This window comes from Stegodyphus dumicola, chromosome 4 (genome assembly GCF_044657685.1).
Source record: "Stegodyphus dumicola isolate Sdum_Otavi_A_Nest chromosome 4, ASM4465768v1".
In the NCBI taxonomy this organism is placed as follows: domain Eukaryota; kingdom Metazoa; phylum Arthropoda; class Arachnida; order Araneae; family Eresidae; genus Stegodyphus; species Stegodyphus dumicola.
The window spans coordinates 176,614,070-176,639,163 of record NC_140771.1 but is presented as its reverse complement, the minus strand read 5'-3'; the positions used below and the strand labels follow the sequence as shown (position 1 = coordinate 176,639,163).

Sequence of the window (25,094 nt, the reverse complement as noted above, 5' to 3'; positions counted from 1 at the left end):
ATTCTATTTGGATACAAAATCAAAAAAAAAACTTAAATAAATAAAACAAAAGAAGATAAAAATAGATTACTAATCCTTGAGATAATTGAGTGCATCCTGTTTTCAAATATGCATATAATTTGAATAGGCGCTCGTGCATAGAAAATGCATGAAAAACAATGAAGTTAGATATAAAATCACACTTTGCATTTTACACTGCATTATGCAGGAGGATGTAGCAAAAGATCATCATTAATATTAATTTTTAAACATATTTCTTATAAAATTTATGTAGAAAACAGATTACAAGAACAGAAAATTACAAAGTAGTTTCTCCTCTGCATAGACATTCACACAGATCTCGCCTAAAAGTGAAATATAACATCTAGGCAATAAGTATGGTCATTTCGAATGCTGTGCATGCTTCCGCAGAATCAAAGAGCATATTTGTTAAAACTTCACAGCTGCCTGGCTGAGTTTTAACAAAAAGAACAGAAAACGCCATTTACAGCAGAACTAACCGCAGAGTGTTTTAATACGAAACGCGTGGTTGAAATCAGGCGAATAGGACTTTTTGACTTTTTCTCTTTTAAAGACAAGCGGTGCATGAAAAACTTGCCAAATGGAATACGTTAAGCATGTTCAGTTATAACTGTAGGTCGGTAAAATGTTTTCACAAATGTGACAAATATTTTCTAAGTGAAATGGAAGAACTCCCGAATTACACTTTTTTTAAAAAAACAAATAGAATTTAATACTCCATTATAATTACAGAACTCTTACAAATGGGAAGTTTAAATATCTTAATTAAAGAGATTCACTTTCTTCTACATGTTATACGATCAACAGAAAAACGGTGAAAATTAACATCATATTATGTGGCATTGGAAAAAATTCCAGACATTCATTTTAGGTACGCTCGAGGTCATGGTGGTATTTTCGATAATGAAAGGAATGACCAATTGGCTAAGCAGCGACTTAGGTATTTCTCCCACCTTCTTAGCGTGTCTTTGTAGTGTAGTGGTCTGTACCCTCGGCGCGTATTCGAGAGGTCCGTGGTTCGATTTCGATGCAGTGGCGCCCGAATTAAAAAGAATGGTGGATGATGATTCTCCAACCTCAGGATTTGGCGATTGGGTTTCCTAAAGCCCCAGTCAGCTTTTAAAAGGGGGAGTATATAAGGTATTTCTCCAGCCTTCTTAGCGTGCGTTCGTGGTGTAGTGGTTTGCACGCTCGTCGCGTATTCGAGAGGTCCGTAGTTCGATTCCCGGGGAGGGCATTGCTCATTTTTCAAGTCTCCTGCTTCCAAAAGATCCTAATGTCTCTACAGTCTGTTCCCAAGTCTTATCGGAAACAGGTTGCTCGGGATAAAACTGTGGTTGGCCGGAATGCTACATATCTTGCTTCATCGAAGGCCCAGTGAATAAAGAGGTTTTTGCCAACGGTTTTTCGATGTTTTAAATGTAAGTACATTCAACCGGATTATAAACTCAGATTTTAACTGGCATGGAAACTTAAGAAAGTACTTATTTTGTTTTAATATCACGACCAGTGGGCCAATGCTTGCAGCGATGTTGTAGTGGATGTAGAGCATATCTTACTGCACTGCAGATTATATGCGAGTGCCGGAAACATCTAAGATGAGTTTAAAGCATTTCTCTATTTGCTGGCTTCTTGCTTTCTCTCACCTTGTCAGGAGTTCTGAAGCTTTTGCTGTCTTGCGCAGCTTTATTAGTCCAAAGGGATTTGAATCCGGAAGGACTATTAGTTTCGTTTTGGCATTTTGCGTCGGACTCATAAATGTCGGTTCACTTTTCAAACTGTTGCCATAAAATGTTAAGAGTCCTGCATTATATTTGAAGAAATTAAATAATGAAAAATCTGCATAAATGTATGTATATTTCTCGTATTGTGATAAAACAACGGTACATAGAGTCATCGAATTTTGAATAACGTAATCCTCCAACGAATATGAGCATGTGGAAGACCAAATTTGAAATTTGAAATTTGTTTTATGATCGATTTCCTATTTTTTGTTGTTTAAACTTTCAGTGTTATTATTTTTGTATATTACTGCATTATTATTTTTTATGTGTCATTGTATTATACTGTATTTTGCCTACCTATGATATGGCTATGTATTAATGTATTGTATTATTGTTGCATCATATCTCCTTTATCTTCTTCTTCTTATAATTATTATCCTTATTATTATTGTGATTTATTTTATTTATAGTAGTAGTAGTATTATATTTTTATTATGTACAGTATATTTTAATATTCTAATTATAATAGTATTTGTATTATTATGTATATTGCTTAATCTCTCCAGATATAGGTATTATTGCATTGTATTATTGTTGTATTACATCTAAAAACTAAACTCAGTGGCGCAACAGCCCTAGTGGGCCACGGCCTGCAGTGCTCCGAAACCTGTTTTCTTGACCTTCGGCCCAGAAGGCATCAGCATATGTCTTGGACAAGTGGTCAGCTTGTCGCAATTCATTTTACTAACCAATAGTCCATTTGTTTATAGTATTATAATTCAAAAGACGATGGTGTCCTGTAAGTCCATCTTCCTGCAATCTGGAATCTAGTTTTCATGATATTGAATAGCTAAGCGGTTCTCAAATTGGAAGGCCGCATACTGCCCCCAGAGAAATTTCAATTACGCATTTTTTGCAAATGCGGTGTTGAAATGATATCAAGATTTTGGTTATCTGAAAGTCCGGGTTTATAGTAATTCCCTTTTCATTAAAAACGAACATATGTAACACACCAGGACATCTACAATTGGAACTATTTAATTCACAATATGCTATAAATGTTATTCAAAGATTTTATTAACTTTTATTTCCACTGGTCAAAAAATAAAGTAGCTCAGTTACGAATCTTTGAGCCACTCAACGAGATAATTGTTAATAACGCTGATCTTACCGAAGAGCCCAGATTTGAATCCCGGAGAAAGCACGAATGTTATAAATCAGGAGTCCCCAACCTTTTTGTTCCTAAGAGCACATTCTAGGCTATCTATTGGATGGTGGGCACCATTTACTTTTATAATGTTAATTTATTGTTGGATAGAGTTGGATACATGCACAAAAAATTGATTTGCCACATTTCGCTTTGTGCTGGTATCTGTGTTGGACACAATTTCTATTTTGTTAAAAGTGAGAAAACTTTCACATAGAATTTTATAGAAAACTAAAACAATTTTATTGGGATTGCACAGCAGTGGGCACACGATAAACGATCGGCGGGCGCTGTGGTGCCCGCGGGCATAGGTTTGGGAACCCCTATTATAAATGTATGGAGTCTTTGAGGCATAGGTGCACTCCAATATGGCGAGCCGAAAATACACTTGTGTGGTTTAGGATAGGGCAAGTGGGTGGGAAATCCTTGCTCCTCCCCGGGGTGCTCTCCCTCAAAACTGGAGTGGAACTTGGCAAAATTCTACTGTTGCCTATATGGTGCTCAAGGCTCTTGTCAGCGACGGACGCAGTTTTGTACTCCTTGCTCTGATAATTTCTTAGGCTTGTTCTGATTAGGTCAGATAAGTGAGATTAGTCACAACAGCAAAAAATTTTTACACTAAGAATAATTGCTTTGTATGAAAGTACATTTATATGTGAAAACGTTTTTTTCCAGTTGAAAATAAATAAAAACAGCTCGATTAAACCGATAAGCATCTACAATCCGTGATGAAGATAATTTCTGGTAACTTTTCTACAAGGCAGCAAACTTTATATCAGAATAGAAACGCAAAGCGAGTGTAAAGCAGTAGTAAAAGAAAGACATTTATTAAACATGTTAGAATTATTTGAAAGATATGTCAGTCTAAAATTTAATATTTAGCTACCAGTACATTAGAATTCACAACCAACGAGAAAATGTGTTGTAGAGACATTACGTTATTTTGAAGCAGGAGACATGAAAAATGTGCAATGCCCTCGCCGGCACTCGAACCTCGGACCTCCCGAATACGCGCCGAGCTTGCTGACCATTACACCATGAAGGCATGCTAAGAAGGCGGGAGAAACACCTTAAAGGGTAACCAACAAAAATGTGTTATAGGTACCAAAAAATTAGATTTCTGATAGAAAATAAATATAAATTTGAATTTTTCCCTTTGTGACATTTTTATTATTGTTTATGCAGGTATTAATAAATATTTAGTAAGCGAAATATAAAACTTAGTTATTTTTTATATTTTATTAATAATATAAAAATATATATTAACCTTCTATATTATAACTATTTTCGATGTTGATATTATAATGTAGCCGTTATTATTATAACTATTATAACTATTTCACTTTATTATTATAATAAAATTCCATCCCGTCAATTCTTTTCAGATCGAGCATTCAATTCACATGCTATCTGAGTCTGAGACCGCTGGGATCAGTAGCCGAAAGAGTGTTGAGAACTCCTAACATTCAAGGCCTAATACAACATGACGTTTTTTCCTATGAAGTCTCTTAAATGTCTTGGTTTACGTCAAGAATATTACTAAACTACACCGTCTGGTATGAAGAATACGTGTCACTGCTAGCACCAGTAGTGAGGTCTGTGTATTGTAAAATAAGAGCTAGTTTAAGTGGATCCCATAACAGTCCTTGTGAGGCAGGACTTATTGGTCAATTTGAATATTTAAAGTCTTTCTGAATGCAGCCCATCATCACAATGCGGAACATCTTAAATAAGAAATAAGTGCAGTTTATTTGCATTATTGCCTTGAGCATTACTTATTCTAATTTTATCTTAATCGTCAAAATTCGGTTAATTTATTTATTTAGCATTTATTTTTAATTTTTTAAGCTTTTTAAACGCATTTCGAAAGTAAACTGATGCATGTTCTCATCTGTAAGAGCAAATTACTCTACCAAGTTCAATATAATAGAGATTTTTTTAGTTAAGGAACCTTGAATAATCTATTGGGTTTTCATCAGAATTTTAGCCACCGATATTCCAAATATTATCTGGATGTGCTAATCCCTTACACAATAAGAGTATACGTGACAGAATAGTATAATTCCTAATCTTCTTCCTCATAAAAGAGAGACTGGAAAAAGGCATGAGACCCAGTCGACCAAGTTTTATATATTTTTAATCTAATTTTATTGCATAGAATCTATAATTGAACACCTTGCTACTGAAGCAGAGAGATTATGACTTTGATCTCTCAAAAGGCACTGAGTCTTTCCTTTCGGAATAACTCCAAATAAATATCGAATAATTTTGTGAAATATTAAGTTATTTGCCCAGCACTATTTCACAGCAGAAGAAATAATCATTGATCATCAAGATTACTTTTTATTGCAGAAGAAATAATCATTGAGCTTTTTTTTTAAACTTGTTATTTTTGCTGTGATTTAAGAATGTAATTAAACTTTTAATCGTAATTGTAAGTGTTCCAAGTTCCCAGGTTAAACGATTATATTTGCTTCTCACTATGTGGTTAAAATTTAATTATTCGGTTAGGGTAAATTTTGTGAGCCACAGCAATCACTCCTCAAATTTTTATACCTCAAAAAAGCAGTTTAAAACATATTTCATTGTTAATCGAGTTTCCACCAGATTTTCGATACAATGTACCTGTTTATATTATAATTATTTTATTTATATATCCTTACATATAATATCGGAAACGTTTTGATAGCGTTATAAATACCAAAAATATGTAATTTATTAGGTTTAAAAATTTTACTTTTATAAAATATACCCTGCAAAATTTCTTGATAATATCTAATATGAAATTTTTTTAAAATAATTTTTCGTTTTAGGTTTTCTACTGTCATCGGAAGTGTGTTATTTTGTAGTTTGAAAGGAAATCGTGAGAACTAAAGCAAATACTTTTCCTTTTCTTTCCAGATGAGTTAACGTGGCACTGAATATGAATAAAAACGTGTGAAAACGTTACTGAATACGAAAGAATGCGCAAAGTCTGTTAGCTGAAGATTGAAATCAACAAAAACGATTAATCAGAATAACTTTAATCTTCCAAACGACGACTAATCATCTAAAGCTCTTTTACTAGATTTAGGGAGAAAGTTCCACATTACGGAGAACCTGATTGGCAAATTTCTAAATGATTAACTAGTGAATTGCATACATGAATACTGTAATTTTAGGCCTAAAGTGCCTATTCGCAGTACATTCCTGGATGTAGATGTGAGTAAAAATAATATTATTTGCAACTTGAAGCTCAATAACTGGTATTCTTTCAAAATGCGTCTGCACAAAATTTACTTGAGATAGTCTGGGACACTTTCATTTCAAATCTTTTATTTAAAGGGGACAATCCTTTAGATCTTTTGCTTCAGATATGATTATTGTAACACACATTTCTAATATCCGTTAAATCCATAATGTTTCAACTTTGCAAGCAGCAAAATGCGAAACTACTGAAACTGTCTCAAGCATTTGGAAGAACTTGATTCATAGGCATAGTCTAAGAGACCCTGTCACAGGCTGAAATTAAATGATAATATTACATTCTGAAGCATTTATTCAGCTTATTGAATCCGCAAGCGAATGTCCGCTCTATTTCCAATAGGAGTTCACCAAAGCATTCTGCTTTGTAAAACTATATTAGTCACCATTTTCAAGTAACCAAGGTGTATAGGTCGATGAGGAACAGCTGATTAACCGCCACGAAATCCAGATCTGACACAGTTCGGCTTTTAACCAATGAGGTCATTTAAAAGTTTTAGTTTCATTACTGAGTTACTTGTAGCATCTGAAACAAACAATTCTCTGCGCTTTATGATGTGGTGACTGCTGTCATACTGGTTTTATTATTAAAGTGTTACAATCGTAGCATCGGCTAGTCATGTATGTTGTAAACTAGGGAATATTTGAGAAAATTTCATAAAATTTCCTAGGATACCGGACATCTGAGATACCCGGTGCACTGACATCATAATCCGCTAATATACACCACTAACTTTCGTTAAAAATTTGCCGGAGAATTCTTCTACAATGTCGCTACTGATATTTAATGGAATATCAGTCGCTTTTAAGTATAAGTTTCAGATCTCATAAATGTTCAGCTTTCTTGAAATTGAAATTATGATTTTTGGTTCCACAATGAACTTCGTTTCAATATTTTTATATTACTGCATGTTACTATAAGAAATAGAATATTAGCCTTTTTCGTATTTTCATTTATGATTATCAGCTAGCCATTTATATTATTTCCTACGATCAGTATAATTAACCATAAGTTTATTCTATCTTTATAATTGTTTGCCATTTTAAAGGCTAGGGAACAAAAAAGGCATTCAGTCTATGGTCTTAGATAGGCTCTGTTGGTGCTTCTTTATCGCTCTAAGTTTCGGGTTCTTTGGGTACAGTGGCTGAGCAATAAAGCAACCAGCAGTTCTCTCCCACAAAACATTGTTTCTGAGATAAGTCGGGCGACAGAGCGGAACTCCAGTATCCGGATATCAGCTCACCGGAACAAACCGGATGCCTCCCGGAGAAAGTTCAAAGTATTTAGAAAGTTATAACGAATGCGAGTTTCTTTTTTCAAACTGTTATCTTCAAAATACTACATGCTACAAAACGTATAAAAAAAGACTGATTGAAAAGATTCGCCAATTTATCTTTGGAATAAAGTTAATCTTCTAACAATGTTTATCTTTGCCAGGTATATCTTTGAAGTTCGCCGACTATCTAAATCGAGTTTAGTATGTTCCCAGAAATGATGTGATGCGTTTTTGAATTTTAGGACTGTAGCAAAGTAATACTTCTTCTTGTTTTGAGTGAACAAAAAGTCTCTCGGTGCATCCATTAGAGAAATAATAAGTGTATCGATTTGAGCATCGAACGAGAATGGTTATTTGGGTCCTGGCAAAGCACACGAGGGGTATTTGCATAAGGGGAAAATGTTTTTATTTAGGATTTCTTGAAATAAACTGGCTGTTATTCATGTGAAACATCAAGGAAACCGCGAAAATTCTAATGCAGCCAGCCCATCCGCCTGGATTTGAACCCCGGACCTACTACCAGTATTCGGGTATCTTATCATTCTGCCTCTAGTTTGTACATCGAAGGATGAATAACTGGTGAAGAAATAAATTTTTATGTTTATTTTTTAATACAATACAACTTGCAAAATCCGAAACTTGGATTTTTGTAATCCCCCTCCCCCTAGTTTAATACCTTTAAGTAAAATAAAAAGGAATGATTATGAAAGTAAACATTTCAAGCTGCTTAGGAATGGATTACATTTATTCCTAATTTAGAAAGCTTCTAATTTCCGAATGTAACAGTAATCTTCTTCAAACACTATTTATTTTTAGCTCCTTTCGTGGTCTTCCTCTAAATTTATGAATGCATCTTCAAAGATCAGTCTTGTCAAATACACCAAATGTCTACTAAAGTCAATCTTAGGACTTACGCTTTGCTTATGATTCAGTGGATTAGTTTAAATCACATACCCTTCCTTCAGTTGTCTTGATGATGATTAAGATCGTTGAACACTCGTAGTTCGACCTGAATTCCAATATCGGGGAGAGCACTTTCATGGTTTCATGGCTATACAACTGATGCAGTATTTCTTATTCCTATTAAAATTAATGATGCTTTACATTTTCTAACTTTCAGTGTTAATAAAAAAATTTTGCAATTTGCAATTAACTAATAAATTTTATGATTACATGCTTTTATTATTAAATAAACTCCACTTTTACTATTTACATTTTATTTAAACCAGCAGCAGTAGAAATCACGTTAGAGATATTGAAACCTAATATACTAAACAAATTCAATAGATTCTATCGATCTATTCATTTGGCATCATCGGTTATACTGTAGAGACATTAGTTTATTTAGAAAAAAGCCAGAGAGATGAAAAATGAGCAATCGCGTTCGCCGGGAATTGAACCACAGAACCTCTGGAATACCGGCGCAGCGTGCAGAACCACTACAACACGAGGTCACGCTAGGAAAGCCGGAGAAATACCTTATAATACAATAAAATTCAGTCTTTCTTTTATAAATATATTCTGTAAACTTAATTCTGTAAGCAAAATAATGAAAATATTAATTCACTAATTAAAAGTCTGATTAATTGTAAATTTATCATTAAATTCAGAAAAAGTATGTGAAGAAAATCTGTGTTCCTAACACATTGATTTTTCAGATATAAAATTAAATAACTTAAATGTTCTCAAGGAATTTATCCTTGACCATGTATTTTGCTGTTTTTTTTATCATGCATTTTGTTCTTTTGTCTGCTTTAGAAAATGTGAAAGATCAAAAAGAATTTAAATAACAAAAGTTTTAGCCACTAAAATGCAAACCAATTTCACTTCAGCATCAATTCGATAGTTATTAAGTGTTTTTGCAAAAATCTCTTTTTCTTGAACCTAAAATTACAAATATTATGATTTTGAAAATTATTTTACTGAAAAAATGTAATTAACTTTAAATATTTCTTGTAAATAAATGTAATATTTTAATTACGTCAATTAATGAAAGTAAAGTTTAAAACTAAAGATGCTAACAAGATTTGGACATTATAAGTAAGCCAAAAATTATTTTGCAGATAAACGTCCTCAATTTTTTATTAGATTTCTATAGTTATAGGACCTTAAAATCTGATACTTGTTCACAAGGTTTCATACTTCTATGCATCTCTTGCGTTATGGCGAGTGGAAACAGAGTAGTAAGACCTGCAGATTCAATGGGCTTCGGGAGTTCAACAGACCCGTGTAGGCAGATAAAAGTTTTCTCGCGATACTAAAACAGACTAATATACATACTGCATGGGGACTCATATACATACCCTTCTATGACTTCCTTACATGCATCTGCTGTGTATTTAGAACTAAATGTATGGATTTAGAAAACTATCAGGCTCAGAGATAAAAGCTGATGGTGACACATTCTCTAAATTTTTCAGCTTTTTGATAATTCAACCGTTAAGTTTATATCTTAATTTGGAGTCGAGGTTTCCAATTTCCTGGATTCGCTTTACTTTCACATTCACAATCAGTGGTCTGCAACGTTTTATGAGTTCCATTCCACTGAAGATTTTACTTTAATCTGAAAAATGCAAGTCTCCACGTAAATGAAACAAGAAAATATCAGATTTTGTTAAGTATACTCTTACATTTCCAGTACTTATTTTGCATTCGCAAGCATTTACTACGTGAAGTAATATAGCTGGCAAAAAATTTCAACTCTAGAAGTGATTCCTGGATATTTGAAACGACTGGGATTAAGCAAGGACTTGAAATTATGAAAGTGTAAAAATGAATTGGCACTAGCTTTTACTGGCTCACCAGCGGCCTAGGAGTAAGCCGTTGAAAACTAATAGTTCTGTCCGGTGTTTGAGTTTCAGCGAACAGGGCTGGCTACACGGGCGTTTTTGTGGTTTTCTCCATGCGTAATGTAGATGCGAGACAGTTTTCCTTAGAAATTCCTCCATTCGGTATTTCTTTCTTTCAGTGTAGGGCCTAATAGCAGAGAGTGTAATAAACAACAACAACAACAACAAAAAAATCTTTTTAACTGTGAGAGACATATTATTGTTTGTTATGTTAAACTTTTATAGGCTTAAGATGATTCGTATTAATAAAGTTACTTTCATTCATTCAATCAAAAAAAATGCAATCACACTTTTCTACAGGAAACGGAACTTGATTCTAAAAAAGGACCCACTTATTTCACAAATAAAATCATCAGTTTTTAAAGTATTTGCCTCTACTGAAAATAAAACAGTAAAAGGGTTTAAATGTAAAAACACAAAATATACATTAACTTCTTCTTCTCACACATGTCGAGTATCTAGTTTTATTCCTCTTTGTGGAAGTCGTTTTTAAGAGGAAAAATATAAATACATTTAATTATAGATGAATGATAGTTACAATTGATCCAATGGAATAAAAAGCAATCACTTATTACCATAAAAATGCAATCATGTAATCGCTTATTACCATAACAATTATTACCATAAAAATGGGAAAAAAACTTGAAAGCTTAACTGGTTTTCTGTGCAATGCGAAAACAAATTAAGAACAGTTGAGAAAAATATAAACTTTAGGTATTCTCAAAATATTATTTTTGTCTCCATATTTAAAAAAGAAATCCCATTTCTTTGTCTACATAATGTTAAAAAAATTCGAATTTCCCAGGACAAAAACCCGAGTCATATGTCAACAACGGCTATTAAATTTCTAGAAGTAGTGGGAGATTAGTATAAAGTGTATAATAATACCCTTTACAAGTGCTTCAGAAAAGTCTCTTGTGGCATCGGTTGCATGGTAGGTTAGATTAGGTTAGGTGTCATTGCAGGAAGCCACGTATCATTTAGTCTGAATAAACAGGTAAAAGTCCTCTATCCAGAATAATAACGCCTTCCTGGGGCTCACGGGGTCGTTCAGGGACCGAAGTTCAACTCTTGTACGTTGCAACTAACGTTGCAAGCTCTGTTCCAGCTGGCGGAGTCACAAGTTGTTCCGGACCCATGATAATTTTATCATAACCCATGGCAAAAACCCAATTTTTTGTCATGGGTTTCAAAACCCATGCCATGGGGAAGATTTTGTTTAATTTCTTTTCGATATCGAACTAGATGATCTGGTGAGATATAAATGCTGTTTGTTCTGCTTCTTTGTCATGCATTTAGATTCAATGATATAATAACCTAGGTGTTACATGATTCAGATTTCACTATTACAAACTTGGTCAGAATGAGCGTTTGTTGTCTACGGTTGTTATTAGATATTTTACGATTTTGAACGAAGATTATATAGATACTAATTTATACAATGTTTTCACATGCATATGATATGCATTCAATGGTTACAATGTGATTACAGCAAAATTTATATTATTTACACACAACGGACTGCTAAGAATCGCAATCGAAAGCGTACTGGAATCGATGTTTTAGAATTGTTAAGAAGAGTATTTTCTGCAAGTTACCAAAGACAATTGTCAGACTATTGGATAGCAGTAGAAGAGGAATGGAAACAAATTTTCATGGCAAAATTTAAAAATACTTTTTTTATCACAGACGTCAAGATGTATATAGCTTGATACTTAAGAGAAAGGGATACTGGATTGAAAACTTTCAGAAATAATATTTAAATTGAAATCAGCTACCGTACTGCGTTGAAGCTCGAAATAGTTACTTAAGATGTGGATTAAAAAGTACCGCTTTTTCAAGGTTTGCGTATTGGTACTCAGAGTGTTTCGAATGTATGGAAAAAGAAGTTATAAATAAACCTTCATTAAATAAATTTCTAAAGTTGCAGAAATTTTCTAATATATTAATGCATTATTATGGGTATTTTTGAGTGATTTTTGATCTCGGTATTTCTAGTTTGCATATAACACTTGCTAATGCCAAATTCTGTTTGGAAATACTTCCGGGATCGCATATTATCAGTCAGAGAATTGTAGGGTTACCTAGGATTACTGCCCGATAGTGATTATTGTCCGTAGTCTGGAACTGATTCATATTAAATGAAATTTGATACTGTTCATATAACCTGGAAGAAGAAACTGGAATGGACAAAGGAACCTTGTTATTCAGTTTGAAATAGTAAAAAATACTTTGTTCATTAAACATTACAATAATAGAAAGGAAAGATTTTGTTTCATTTCTTTTCGATATCGAACTAGATGATCTGGGGAGATATAAATGCTGTTTGTTCTGTTTCTTTGTCATGCATTAGCTAAATTAGTCTTTGTTCTGTTCATTGAATAGAAAGAAAATTAATTTGTATTCGATATGCATCTGGTATTGTGGACGAAAGTCTGTATCAGTAGAAAATTTCTATTTATTTGACAAGGGGCAAACTAAAACAAAACTTCTGTTATTTTCATCACAACGAGCTCCCTATTGATATCAATGGAGACGTTCAGAGAATAGTTATATATTTCAGCAATCGTTGCACCTTGTAATAATGTATCTAAATTTCTGAATTTTTCGCCACGGAAATAAGAGTTCTGAATAAGACTATTACCTGCCTTTGCATTCTGATTAAGAATTTGTTTTCTGAGTTTTAATTAGAAAAGCCTTAATTAGAAGTACCTGGCAAATTTATTGAACAGTGCTTCAAATAAAACAGCATATTTTAACATTATTTTAAGAACTGCCTTTTAATTATTTTAAGGAACATAAATATATATTTTTAATTGGAAATTCTAATTATATGTGATGTGGAAAACGCTATCGTTCTTGGGAAGATATGCAGGCAACCCGTTTCTGGTTAAAGAACTCATATCTTGATCATGTTAAGAAACGAATTAACAAGTACTGCTTCGAGATATCTTAACTTCTCTTCTGATCTAAAAGTCATATCTCGTTAACATTTAAAATATATTCTGGGCTATTAGCGATAACGTTGGTATAAAGATCGTTAACAAAAAGGAAAACATATAGTGACACACTCTCATATTAATTTACAGCGAATTCCTTAACAGATGATCTTAAGGAGAAAGAATTGAAAGCCGGTTAGCTGAAAGAGGGGCAGAAACACCTGTCTAATGACAAATGCTATTTAGGCAAAATATGAAAAAGAGGTCACGATGAAACCATTATTTAAAAGACGTGCATTCTTCAAAAATACAAATATTATATCGAAAAAGTAATGATAGAGTACGATAAAATTTTTTAATCAAAATACGTAAAGAAAAGCGAAAGTTGTACAAAACAAAATTTATTCTTTTTTGATTAAAGAAAACAATGTTTGAAAATGTATCAAATGGATAGAATTATGAAATGAATGCATTAAATGTATGGATTACATATAGAATATGTATGACTGTGTTAAATGTATGGATATTCTAAATGAATCGGAGATGTATTTCATACTTTGCCGGTTTGCCATTTGGGAAATGTAGAAAATGTGTGAAATGTTAACCGTTTTCATACATGGTCATCTAGTTTTCAGCATTTTATAAAACGCCTAAGTATTCAATAGGATGCCAGATGTTATACATTGCTGGTAACATTGTAGAGTCATTAGGTTAATTAGAAGCAGAAAAGATGAAAAATAGCAACCGCCTTCCCCGGGAATCGAACCACGGACCTCTGGAATACCGGCCCAGCGTGCTACCGTTACACCACGAAGGCACGCTAGGGAAGTGGGAGAAATAACTTATATACTCCCCTTTTTAAAGGGCGACTAGGGTTTTAGGGGGTTAAGTTATTTAAGGTTATTTAATTACGACAAAGCCTCGAAGGCTATCTGCCTAAGGGGAGGGATGTCTTCATGGAGGACTTTCTAAGGAAACTGGCTCGTATACACGTTACACGTGGGGAAAACCACGAAAACACCCATGCAGCCAGCCCGTTCGCGGGATTCGAACCTCGGACCGAACTACCAGTGTTCAGCGACTTTACCGCTTGGCCGCTGGTGGGCACAGGGTTTTAGGGGACCTAGTCGCCAAATCCTGGGTGCGGAGAATCATCATCCACAACCCTTTTAGTTCGGGCGCCACTTGTAGAGTCATTAGGTTAATTAGAAGCAGAAAAGAGGAAAAATAGCAACCGCCTTCGCCGGGAATCGAACTACGGACCTCTGGAATACCGGCCCAGCGTGCTACCGTTACAAAGTGGGAGAAATACCTTATAAAATAAACACGCATTTTGCATTATTTTATGTTATTTTATAAGATATTTAACTTGAATTATTAAGATGTGAATGTTTCGATACACTAAAGGGATATCTGATTGATGATGTATTTTTCAGATAATTGTTTACTTTCTAAGTTTCCGTACATTTCTTTCAATCAAACAGCAGACAATGAAACTTTAATAACGTAATGATTAATGTTTTTTGCAATAAATAAAATAAGAAATCTTTTTCTTTCTTTCTGAAGGAAAAGAATAAATTTTGTATTCAAAGTTCATTAGTAATCTGCACATTGCTTCTTAAATAAAGATCACTACATTTTCCCCAATCACAGTTATTTATCATTCTTTAGCTTCGGCATCAGTATATTTGATATTTACATGAAAAACCATGCACTGTGACGATATACGTTAGTGCGTTTTTTTTTTTTTTTTTTTTTTTTTTGGTTGTTGTTGTTGACGAGTGACGAGTTGTTGCAACGCCTGCAACAACAGAAATCTGATAAACACATATCAAACATATCAAAAACTCCATCTTATGTGAAAAAAAATTCACGATGACAGTATTTTTAAAACACTTTGACATTATATTATCTCCTTACACACCTACAGATTACTCTTCTAAAAATCTATCTTTCCGATTCATTGACAAGTAACTGATAACTTTCCTGCAAAATTAAAGTTAACGAATGATAGTTATTTCCAAAGTAGAGGTGTCAACAAACAAATTTGAAAAGCTACGAAGGATGACTTTAGAAGTTGGTGTTTTTTAATACTTTTATAACTTCTAAATGAAAATATTTATTAATAAAATCATAAAATAATAAACTCTGTTATGTAAATAGGATTTCAATTTCTGTTAAATTTCATGCACAGTAGAATCATTATATATTATATTAGTTTGAAGAATATTTCGTTTTATGTTAGAAAGATCTTTGAAAATTAAGCAAAATATGAATTTATGTAGTACATGCTGATTTACATGCAACAAATTTAGCAGATTAGCCACATATGTTGCCATTCGTATGGGATACAGGGACTGCATGTATTAATTATCCAGAAATTTCCAGAGTGTAAAACTTGGCTCTAGCCCTTAGCTGTTCGAAATAGCCTTCTATCTAGTGCTAATAAGTTACTCATTTCTAAATTTGTTATGTGTCTGATGCTGTGTTATGCCTGTCCAGTCTGGGTTTATATGCAGAACAAACAGAAAACAACTGCAAACTGCCCAGAACAGTATACTGGGCAAATTAGACTCCTCCTGGTATATTCGCAATGAAAAGATACATGACTAACTAAAAATCATCTAGATAAGGGCTTATTATTATCAACTAGTTGTACATTTTCGCGAAAGCCAGGAGAAAATCGACAATTCTGAAATAAAAATTTGTCCCTATGATTTTAATAATTTAGATAATATCAAAAGGCCATGGCTATCTTAAATACTAAATAAAAGCGTAATGTATATGTATGTATGTGTTATTAATAATTTTATTATCTAATTTTTAGTTAATAATTTTATTATCTAATACAATTATAATTAAAAATTATCTAATACAATTCTGAATTCTTGTAATACGTTTCTGAATTATCTGTACATTATGTACTTACATCACCGTTTGATTTCATTTTCATCACCATTTACCTTATCATTGCTTAGTCACAATTCGATGCTGTTCAAGTAATTTATGTATGTGGCTGCAAGATAATGTTTTCCCTATACCTTATATACCTCTTAAGTGAAATGATACAAAAATTTCGAGACTGTTAATTGAGTTTGGATTTGGGATAGGGCTATTTTAAAGCCCAGGTGTCTGATGTCGTTTCGATCAATGTTGCCGTCAGCAGTCTTATATATCAAAAAAGAAAACTTTTGCTGATGTTTAATGTTCTTTAATGATATGCTGAAACTATAACATGTAAATGATATAGGATTTATCATGATGTATTTAAAAGTTTAGTACACGGCTTATCCTGCAGTGGTGAATACCTCTAAAAAGGGAACACTTCAGAATGGAACCAATACTTTTTAAAACATAAAAAAAATACTAAATTGAATATAGCTTAAATATCTGTATAAAATATAACGTCTTTCGGTTGACCAGCTCCTCAAAGACCTCAAAGTCATGTAAAATCTCTCAGAGAAGATAATGTAATGATAATTCTAATACATAATACATATAATTACTCATAGATATCACTATCTAGTCTGCGCATAAATATAAAACATATCGGTATCCTTTAATTATCTTAAAAATTTCACTAATTTTGTGACAGTAAATTATCCACATAATATTAAGTGTATGCTACTCAGATCCGGGACGAGTTACTGGAAATTCAAGTAAATTGAAATGCAACAATATCCTTTTTGAAATGAATGCTTTTATTTAAATTCAAGAAAACTAATACTTCCAAAATATTTAACGTGTTTTTTAGGTTAGGATTCAGAAGATTCGAAAGAAGAAAAAAAGTGAGAAGGTTTGAGTTTTCTCATCTCGAGCCTTATATAACAGTAAATCTTTATATATATATGTGTGTGATGTATCAGCTTTAGTCGCAGCTTAAATAATCAGACGATAAGTTTAAAAAGCAGGATCCATTTATTATTATTCAGGAGAAATAGCAGTTACAAAAATCAGATATCCGAAGTAAATAAAAAGAATTATTAATAACTTTTTGTATGAAGTTTACTGCATTGTGACATTTAAGAAAAAGCCCCGATATTCCTTTTGCGAGTCTTTTTATAGCCTCTGGAAAGGCGGAGCTTCCAAGAAATGACGTCAGCCTCGTCAGCCAATCCAGTTCGCTTTAAATATTTCCAGAACATTCTAAAACTGTACGTGTGGAAAAGGCGGGAAAAACAACTTGACTACGGGGCTGTGATTTAATTCCACGTACTTTCAAATAAGAGAACGTCGCCATTAAAAATGAAAAGAACATATATATATATACGGTATATATATATATATATACGGTATATATATATATAATTTATCAAGCAAAGCAGTAATAACAATTTTGGTCAAGAAAACATCTTGCGCAATATGCTGCAAAATAAGTAAAAAATAAAAATTGTAGAAAGCTCGCCTAAAAGTTACCAAGAGCTGCCGCTCCAAAAGGTTAAAGACGTTTTCAAAAATCAATACACATGAAAAGCAAATCATTAGACATGTAAAACATAAATACAATAAAATTAAATAACAGAAAAAGTTAAAAAGTAAGCGGAAAATGGTAAATTAGCCCAATTCGATATCCAAACAGGCTTTTCAAGGGAAATTTCATTGTTTGAACGTCGAATCAAGCTAACCCCATTACGCGTTTCGCCGAAACAGACAATTGAAACTTTTACGCTAAAAAATTTTTTGACAGTGTCTTGGAAATTTTAATAGTCTCAATTCTCTGTTCCAATTTCCCGACGCGTCCGCTTAGAAAGACACATTAAGGTGTTAAAATATGTAAATCAAAATCAAACTTTCTAAATCTAGTCTAAAATTAAAATCAAAACGAAAATAAATAGCGATGAGCTTTTAGTCCTAAAAATACAAATACATTCGGGCTGGGCCTGCAAGCTTAAAGATTAACAATTTAATTTTTAAAAATTGTAGATTTTATAAAACTGTAAGAAAACCTGTAGTTAATAATCAATATAAAATAAAAAAAAATTGAGAAAAGAACAACTCAGTGGGTCTTGCTAAGACCAAGAAAAAGTTGTAACAAAAGAAACAAAAAACTGACCTTGGCGATGTAAAGCTGTCCCTCTGAAAACATGTAGAAAAATGGCTGCTAACTTTAAGCGTCTTATTTTTGGATGACGTAGGTAGGGGGGAGCGAAGAGTTGTGGGCGTTTAGCCAATGCGAAGTGATATATATATATATATACGGTATATACGGTATATATATATATATATATATATATATATATATATATATATACGGTATATATATATGTGAAAGTATCTTATTTGATTTCATTAAAATAATTCCTCGTGTTTTAGGTTCTCTAAACTACAACTGTGCACTGCTAGTTGCGAGGCTGAAATAAAGACAAAGTATTTCATCCACAAAAGACCGTTCATCTTTTTTCGGGGACTTTTTATGGGATATTCTGAAGTTTCGGTACGGTTACTGGTGCATGATATAGCACTTTGTATTTTAATCATTTATTTAAGCACTTAAATAAGTTGTTCCAAGTACTATTCACTTCTCATCTCTTTGTGGTGGTATAGGCCAATGAATCTAAATAATTTAAATAGCACTTGTCTTTTTAACTCTTCAAACCTCATCCTTTCAGGAGTTTTAAGGAATCCAATTTTGTGAATTTCTCATTATCATATCCTGTAAGAACTCCACTAGCATTAGCTTTTCATAGTTATCTAGTATAACAACTACGTAACAAAGTTTTAAGGTACATAATCAAAATTACGTCTTCAAACTCTGTTTCGTTACATGTCTGATTAGTATAAACTGTTTGCAGATATATAACCACTTTTGAAAAATCTCCCAAAAAAATCTCGGGAGCAGCAGCTAGCAAAAATGCCGTGTGATGGTTGCTGAAATGAAAGGTATATTAACAGCATTGCCAAATGAATGCTTCATAAATATTATTTTCATTACCTACTTAAATTTAACCTAATACGAATTTTAATAAAGATCGAAGAAAATATAGAAAGTGAAGTGGAGAGAAATAACATAGAATTAACGAGGGTAACATGGAAGAGAACATCTTCTCGTAATAATGACTTTAGAAGTAGCTTTAAAATATTTACTCTAGAAACATAGCCTAAAAAAATTATGAAGAATGTGAGATTATAAATGAGGTGGATTACACATCTCTGTGTCTCTGCGGCTCCAGAGTCACTCCATTATTAGTTGTTTTTTTGTTTATTGAGAATGGTGGCATAGTCCGAGTTTATATAAGAGAAGGATAGCAAAGTTCCTCCGACCAGTCCAGTTTCAAAATGAGGACATGCATTCTTAAAAAAATTGTTACATTAATTAATTAAAAAAACTTAATTTTTTTTTCTTTTCCTTCCTTTTTTCTCCCCCCCCCCTCTTCCAAAATTTCAATACGACACTAACGCAGGAAACGAATTTATTTCATACTTGATACGTTCCAGTATCAAACAAAGGCAAAGTCTAACTGATTTACTACTTCCTTTCTTCTTCTCAGAAAATAAAGAAAAAAAAGAGATGATTAAAATAAAAAATAAAACTGATTACTTTTATTTTTATCAAAACTTTACGCTGTATGATACAATGCATATCCCAATCCCTTTTGATGATGTTAGGAAGTTTTATCGAGACCAGATCAACAACTGTAATGACCCGCGGGATATTTTCTGAAAGCGGCCGAGCGTCTTCTCAATGATATAGGTTTGGAAAGGGGAATTGAAAACAATGTAACGAAACTAAACAAACAGAAAATGGATTGTGATGAATGATTTTCTTATAGCTGAGATCAATTTAGCATTCATCTCATGGAAATACCGAGGAGAATTAACTTTAACATTCATCTCATGGAATCATCTCAATTTTTGCATTAGAACTATTTCTAACTGCCATCTGCATCTTGAAAGGATATGAAATGATACGTAAAGAAAGAAATTTGTTAACTATATTTCAAACTGATAAAGACAGAAGAGATTGAATTCCCCAGTGTCGTTTGTGAACGTGTTGTTAAGAGCATTGCTTGTTAGCATATACGTAGACCAATGACTATGTGTCAGGCAGATTATAAACGTGTGGTATGGGAAGAAGAATCTGGTTTGACAGGTCACAAGGAATTTGCATGTTCGGAAATGTTTGAACAGCGTTGTTTATGAGCCTTGTTATATGTTATTATGTATTACATGAATGTTTAAATGTATTTTATTTTTTGTAATTAATAACTTTTGAAAGCTTCTTGAATTCTAAATTTAGAATTGAAGGATGTAAAGAGATCATGATCATTACAAGATAAGTAAATAAAAATGGAAATTTAAAAAGGAAGAATTTATAAAGTTTTTTAATCTTCTCTGAACAATTATTATGTATGTGGTACCTCATAATTTGTTAAATTCTTAAAATAATTTCTCTTTTCCTAATTAAAAAACTGTAAATATGCACGTATTACTTTACGTCCAAAATATATTTAATTCCAGCATGTTTGCATACAATCTCCCCGAATACAGAATCTTCAAAATTAAAATTTTTTATTTCGAATATCTAAATCATCTTTAATAAACCATTCTTAACCTCAGGTTGGAAACCAAAACAAGCTCCAAAGTTCTAAGCATTACTTTCAGTCGATAGCAGTCATTTAAGGAAAATACAGAATTTATTAATTCAATAGCTTTTATAAAATTTAATCAAAGTAACCAGATTTTAATTGCCAATTAATTTCAGGCATTTAAATTTAAAATATTGCTTCTAACAAAAATGTTGCAAAAATTACTGTTTAAAAGTATAGCAAACATATGTGTTAAGATATATGTATTTTTCTCTTTTGAAAATGCATTTTTGTTTCGCACAGGAACTGCAAAAATGCGCTAATATTCAAATAGTTTTCTTTATTTTCTCTTTGGATGAAATTGGTATTTGATATGTTCTACGAAATACTTAGTGTCGCCTATTATCAAAATCAACAAGCTTTCGCAATTCGCCATTATTTAAATTTCGGTAAAAAATACATTGCTTTACAAATACAATTTTATTCTGAATAAATATAAATGCTCCCTTTGCGCGTTATTCTCAATTTAAAAACATAAATGTCACATATATATATATATATCTAGTAAATGCAATGCGACCGAACCCTTAACTTTTGTACTGCAGGAAAGAAAACAGCTTTGGAAAATCATAGTTTTCTCATGAATATACCATGATATATTATTTATATATTAGACGTACAATCTTTCGTATGCCAAATATGCTTATCACGCATTCTCAGTTTTAAGCTCGCATTCTCAGTTTTAAGCTCTCAGTCTAAAATATGGTGCTCTGGCAAAGCTAGCCACTAAACATCACATTGATTTGAATATTTGTGTTAGTATTTCTCAATAGAAACACTTTCATAGAAATGCTGTCTGTAATTTGGAACAGAAACTATCTGGTCTCACCAAAAGCACAATGTATCGAAAGGTATTTTTCCCTACAATTTTTCACAGCATAAAATTGATGAGTTTTCAGCAGATTTTAAATTAATTCAATTTTTAACTGGTCACGGTAAATTTAAGAACTATTTAAAGCAATTTATGCTTGCTTTAAGTGCTTAGTGCCACTGCGGTAGCAGCGATGACGATGTTAAGAGTATTCTTGGCTGCGTACATCATAGCCAGCAGAGGAAGATACTTCAGGCAACTTTGAAGCACCTGCCTGTATCTTGGCCATCAATTTTTTCTGAATTTTTACGAACTAAAGAGATAATTCTGCTTTTCTGAATTTCATTCTCAATTCAGATTTTTGAACTCGTTTTAAATTTTTTTGTACTTTTTTATTTTATTTTATTTTTATTTTACTTTTTTATTTTTTAAAATTTTTCTCTCCTTTGCAGTGCTATCGTACATTTGTTTATTTAGTTTGCTAGTGCTATAATTTACTGGTGCAAACTTCCTGATATACTTTATGGAATACGAGGAGTTGGAATTAGAATTAACCAAAAAAAATACCTTTCAAGTACTATCTCTGTCAAATATTGTTGTTCTAATATGCGTTAAGCACTCAAATGCTTCGACAATGCTGCTTATTAATGCTTGTGTACAATTTAAGAAACAAAATAATTCTGAATACTTAGAAATAGTTAAAAATTAGGGTTAATCTTTTTCTGCCCTTCACTGTGATCCTTTAGAAGAATGAAAGGTGAGACAGGATTTAAAAATACGTGAAAATTTACTTATTTAGCTTGCATTGAATACAAGTATTTCAGTGTTTAAAACCATTAAAAATATGATGGTGTTTTTATTTTACAGTTTTTCAATATTCTGGGTGAATAACAAGTTTATTTTTGTCTGGTAACGAGGAAACAGAATTATACTCGTATAACCACCTATTTATATTAGTTTGGGTTATTTGAAATTATAATTGTGGTAATCTTGATTCATTCTACATCAGATTTAAGTCACATAATTGAAATTAATTAACTCTCCCACGAGTAACATTGGATAAGAACATTGTGAACTTTAAGCTTTGTAATTTATACAAGTTGCAAAATAATGTAGTTTATTTTTTGATTTGTTATTTATTAACGGTCAGACAATCAATTTCATGCCCATATTTTGCCTGAATATAATAAGGTTTAGCCACATGATTAAGAACTAATTGAAACAAATCATATAATGTCCAAGGAAATGAAAAATTGCCTTGCTTGTTAACCGGAACAAATCAGGCAAATATCGAAATAATTACCAGTTTTCATTTTTATTACTTAAAAAAAAAAAATTCCGCATATCTTCCAAATCAGTGTATGAAAAAAATATAATAAGAAGCAAACAAAAACGTCTATTTATTTACTTTACTTTTTTTATTAAATGACTATATTATCAAATGAATAAAGATGGTTTTAAAAGCATTTTTCAAGAAGAATATTTAATGGAATGTCATACTTAAAATTTCAAGTGACTTCAAGTAACTAGACTAAAAATGAATATGCATGAATTGTCGATGTCCTCAAAGAGACATATGAATGAATTTCAATAAATAACATCCTTTATCGAGGAATGTGCTGTATTTATTTAATGGAATTGTTATAACAACTTTCATTATAATCTTGTTCTTACTACAAATAGAAATGGATATTTTTCATTACAGTTAATTAACGTTTCCTTCAAAGTAAATACGCAAACTCTCATATGAGCTGCAAAATACATTTCAATGATCTGTTTATAATAAAACATAGCACGTGAGATATAATACACTCTTAATGAAATTTACCGTGTTGCATTTTTTTAAGCATGGTTTAAACAATAGGTCATAAATCTAAAATAATTAGCACACATGTATTCGAATATGGTGACTCAACATATCATTTAATTAAATTAGCCATGTTTACTAAGACGAATCCAGGGTCTAATTCAGAATAATTTCTGTTGTTCTCCAGGAGATCTGGCATGATACGAAACAGTTTCGGTATAAAATGCTAAAATAATTGCTCAATATAGGGAAACTCTAACCTCTGATAGGAATTTCCGTCTGTCTCGTCTTGATTAAGAGATTCGATAGAGAAATGACACACGGATGAAATCGATTCAGGCTTATTACTCAAGAGTTACCTTAGATACTCAGTCAAAGTTTATCGATAAAAGAACTTCTGTCATCAGCAAATAATAAAATAATTAAAAAAAAACTTTCTCAATCAGTTTTAGTTTTTCGCAAATTTTTATTCCATATGTTATTCCAAAGGTTAAATTTATGTTCATTATTAGCTCAGAAGGGCTATCAGTTTCAAAACGAGACTTTAAGTTGTAAGATTCCTAAGTGTTTTAATCTACAGATAAAGTTGAGGAATCTTAAGAACTGGTAAGCGAATAATCGCTTGACTTCGTGAGACAGAGAACAAAACGTAACAAGGGTGAAATTACCCTTTATTATTCCAACAAACTTTTAACAGACGACTCCTTTCTTGGAGTTACAATAAAGCTTCCACTCGGGCTTGAACTTAGGAAACTAAGAACTAAACTAATCTTAACTAAAAAGATATAGCCGAAGCTATCAAGATTCTAACAGAGTTATACGCTAATTAACGGCGAAGCAATCAAGGGTCTAAAGTACGGCCGACCGTAGTAATAGCTTAAGAGAGAGGCCAACGCGTGCTAGTCAGAATCACTGGCTCTCTAACGAAGTCAGTAGAACTTCACAGTTAAATCCTTCTCCACATTTGCATTCAAACGCGATCCTAAAAATACGTTCTGGCCGGATTTTGTAAGTTTGAAATTAAGAAAGGATAGTAAAGTAACTTTATCTGAAAATTAACTGTTAGCTAAATTAACATAATCCTTACAAAGTTTGCAATATCCTAGCTAAATTGGTAGTCATTGAAAGCTAGAATGCTTAAAAAATATGTAGCGATTTATCGCAAAGTTTTATTCAAGGACAGTCCAAAGAAGGAAACTTGTCCATTTACCCTTTAATCCAACAAGGAATAATTGCAGAAATGGTCCTTTCTCGGGCTTACAATAAGCCTTCACTTGGGATTAACTCAAGATAGAAAATAGGAGCTATTCTAATACTAAATAAAATAAAACCAGCCGAAGCTGCACAGAATTAACTAACAGAGCTGGCCTTTATTTAAAATCCCCGGGGATACTAGCAGGCATGTAATAATATTGTCGAATTACAGTAAGATTAGACTTTTAGCAGCAATGTGAGCGGAAGGTAGACCCGCGCTTCTGCAGTCTTGTAGGCTCTTCTAGTGAAATGACCGAGATTCCAACTTAAATACTTATTTCGTCCTCATTTATATAAAACGTAATCCTAAAAACTCATTCTGGTAGGGAGACATAGGTGAAAAACGAGAAAAGGAAAGCTTTGTTCCAAAATAAAA

The 25,094-nt window shown here is 32.4% G+C and overlaps 1 protein-coding gene across 2 annotated transcripts in view; it reads right to left on the bottom strand.

Moving 5' to 3' along the window:
- LOC118200527 (transcription factor GATA-4-like) overlaps nt 1-25,094 on the bottom strand; it is a 229,421-nt gene that overhangs the window by 190,076 nt on the left and 14,251 nt on the right. Inside the window, exon 2 of one of the 2 annotated variants that reach the window (XM_085815806.1) lies at nt 8,427-8,552. The exons of the other annotated variant lie outside the window; for it this stretch is intronic. The gene's annotated coding sequence lies outside the window, so the exon portion shown is untranslated. The remainder of the gene's footprint in view (nt 1-8,426; nt 8,553-25,094) is intronic. 2 annotated transcript variants of the gene reach the window in all.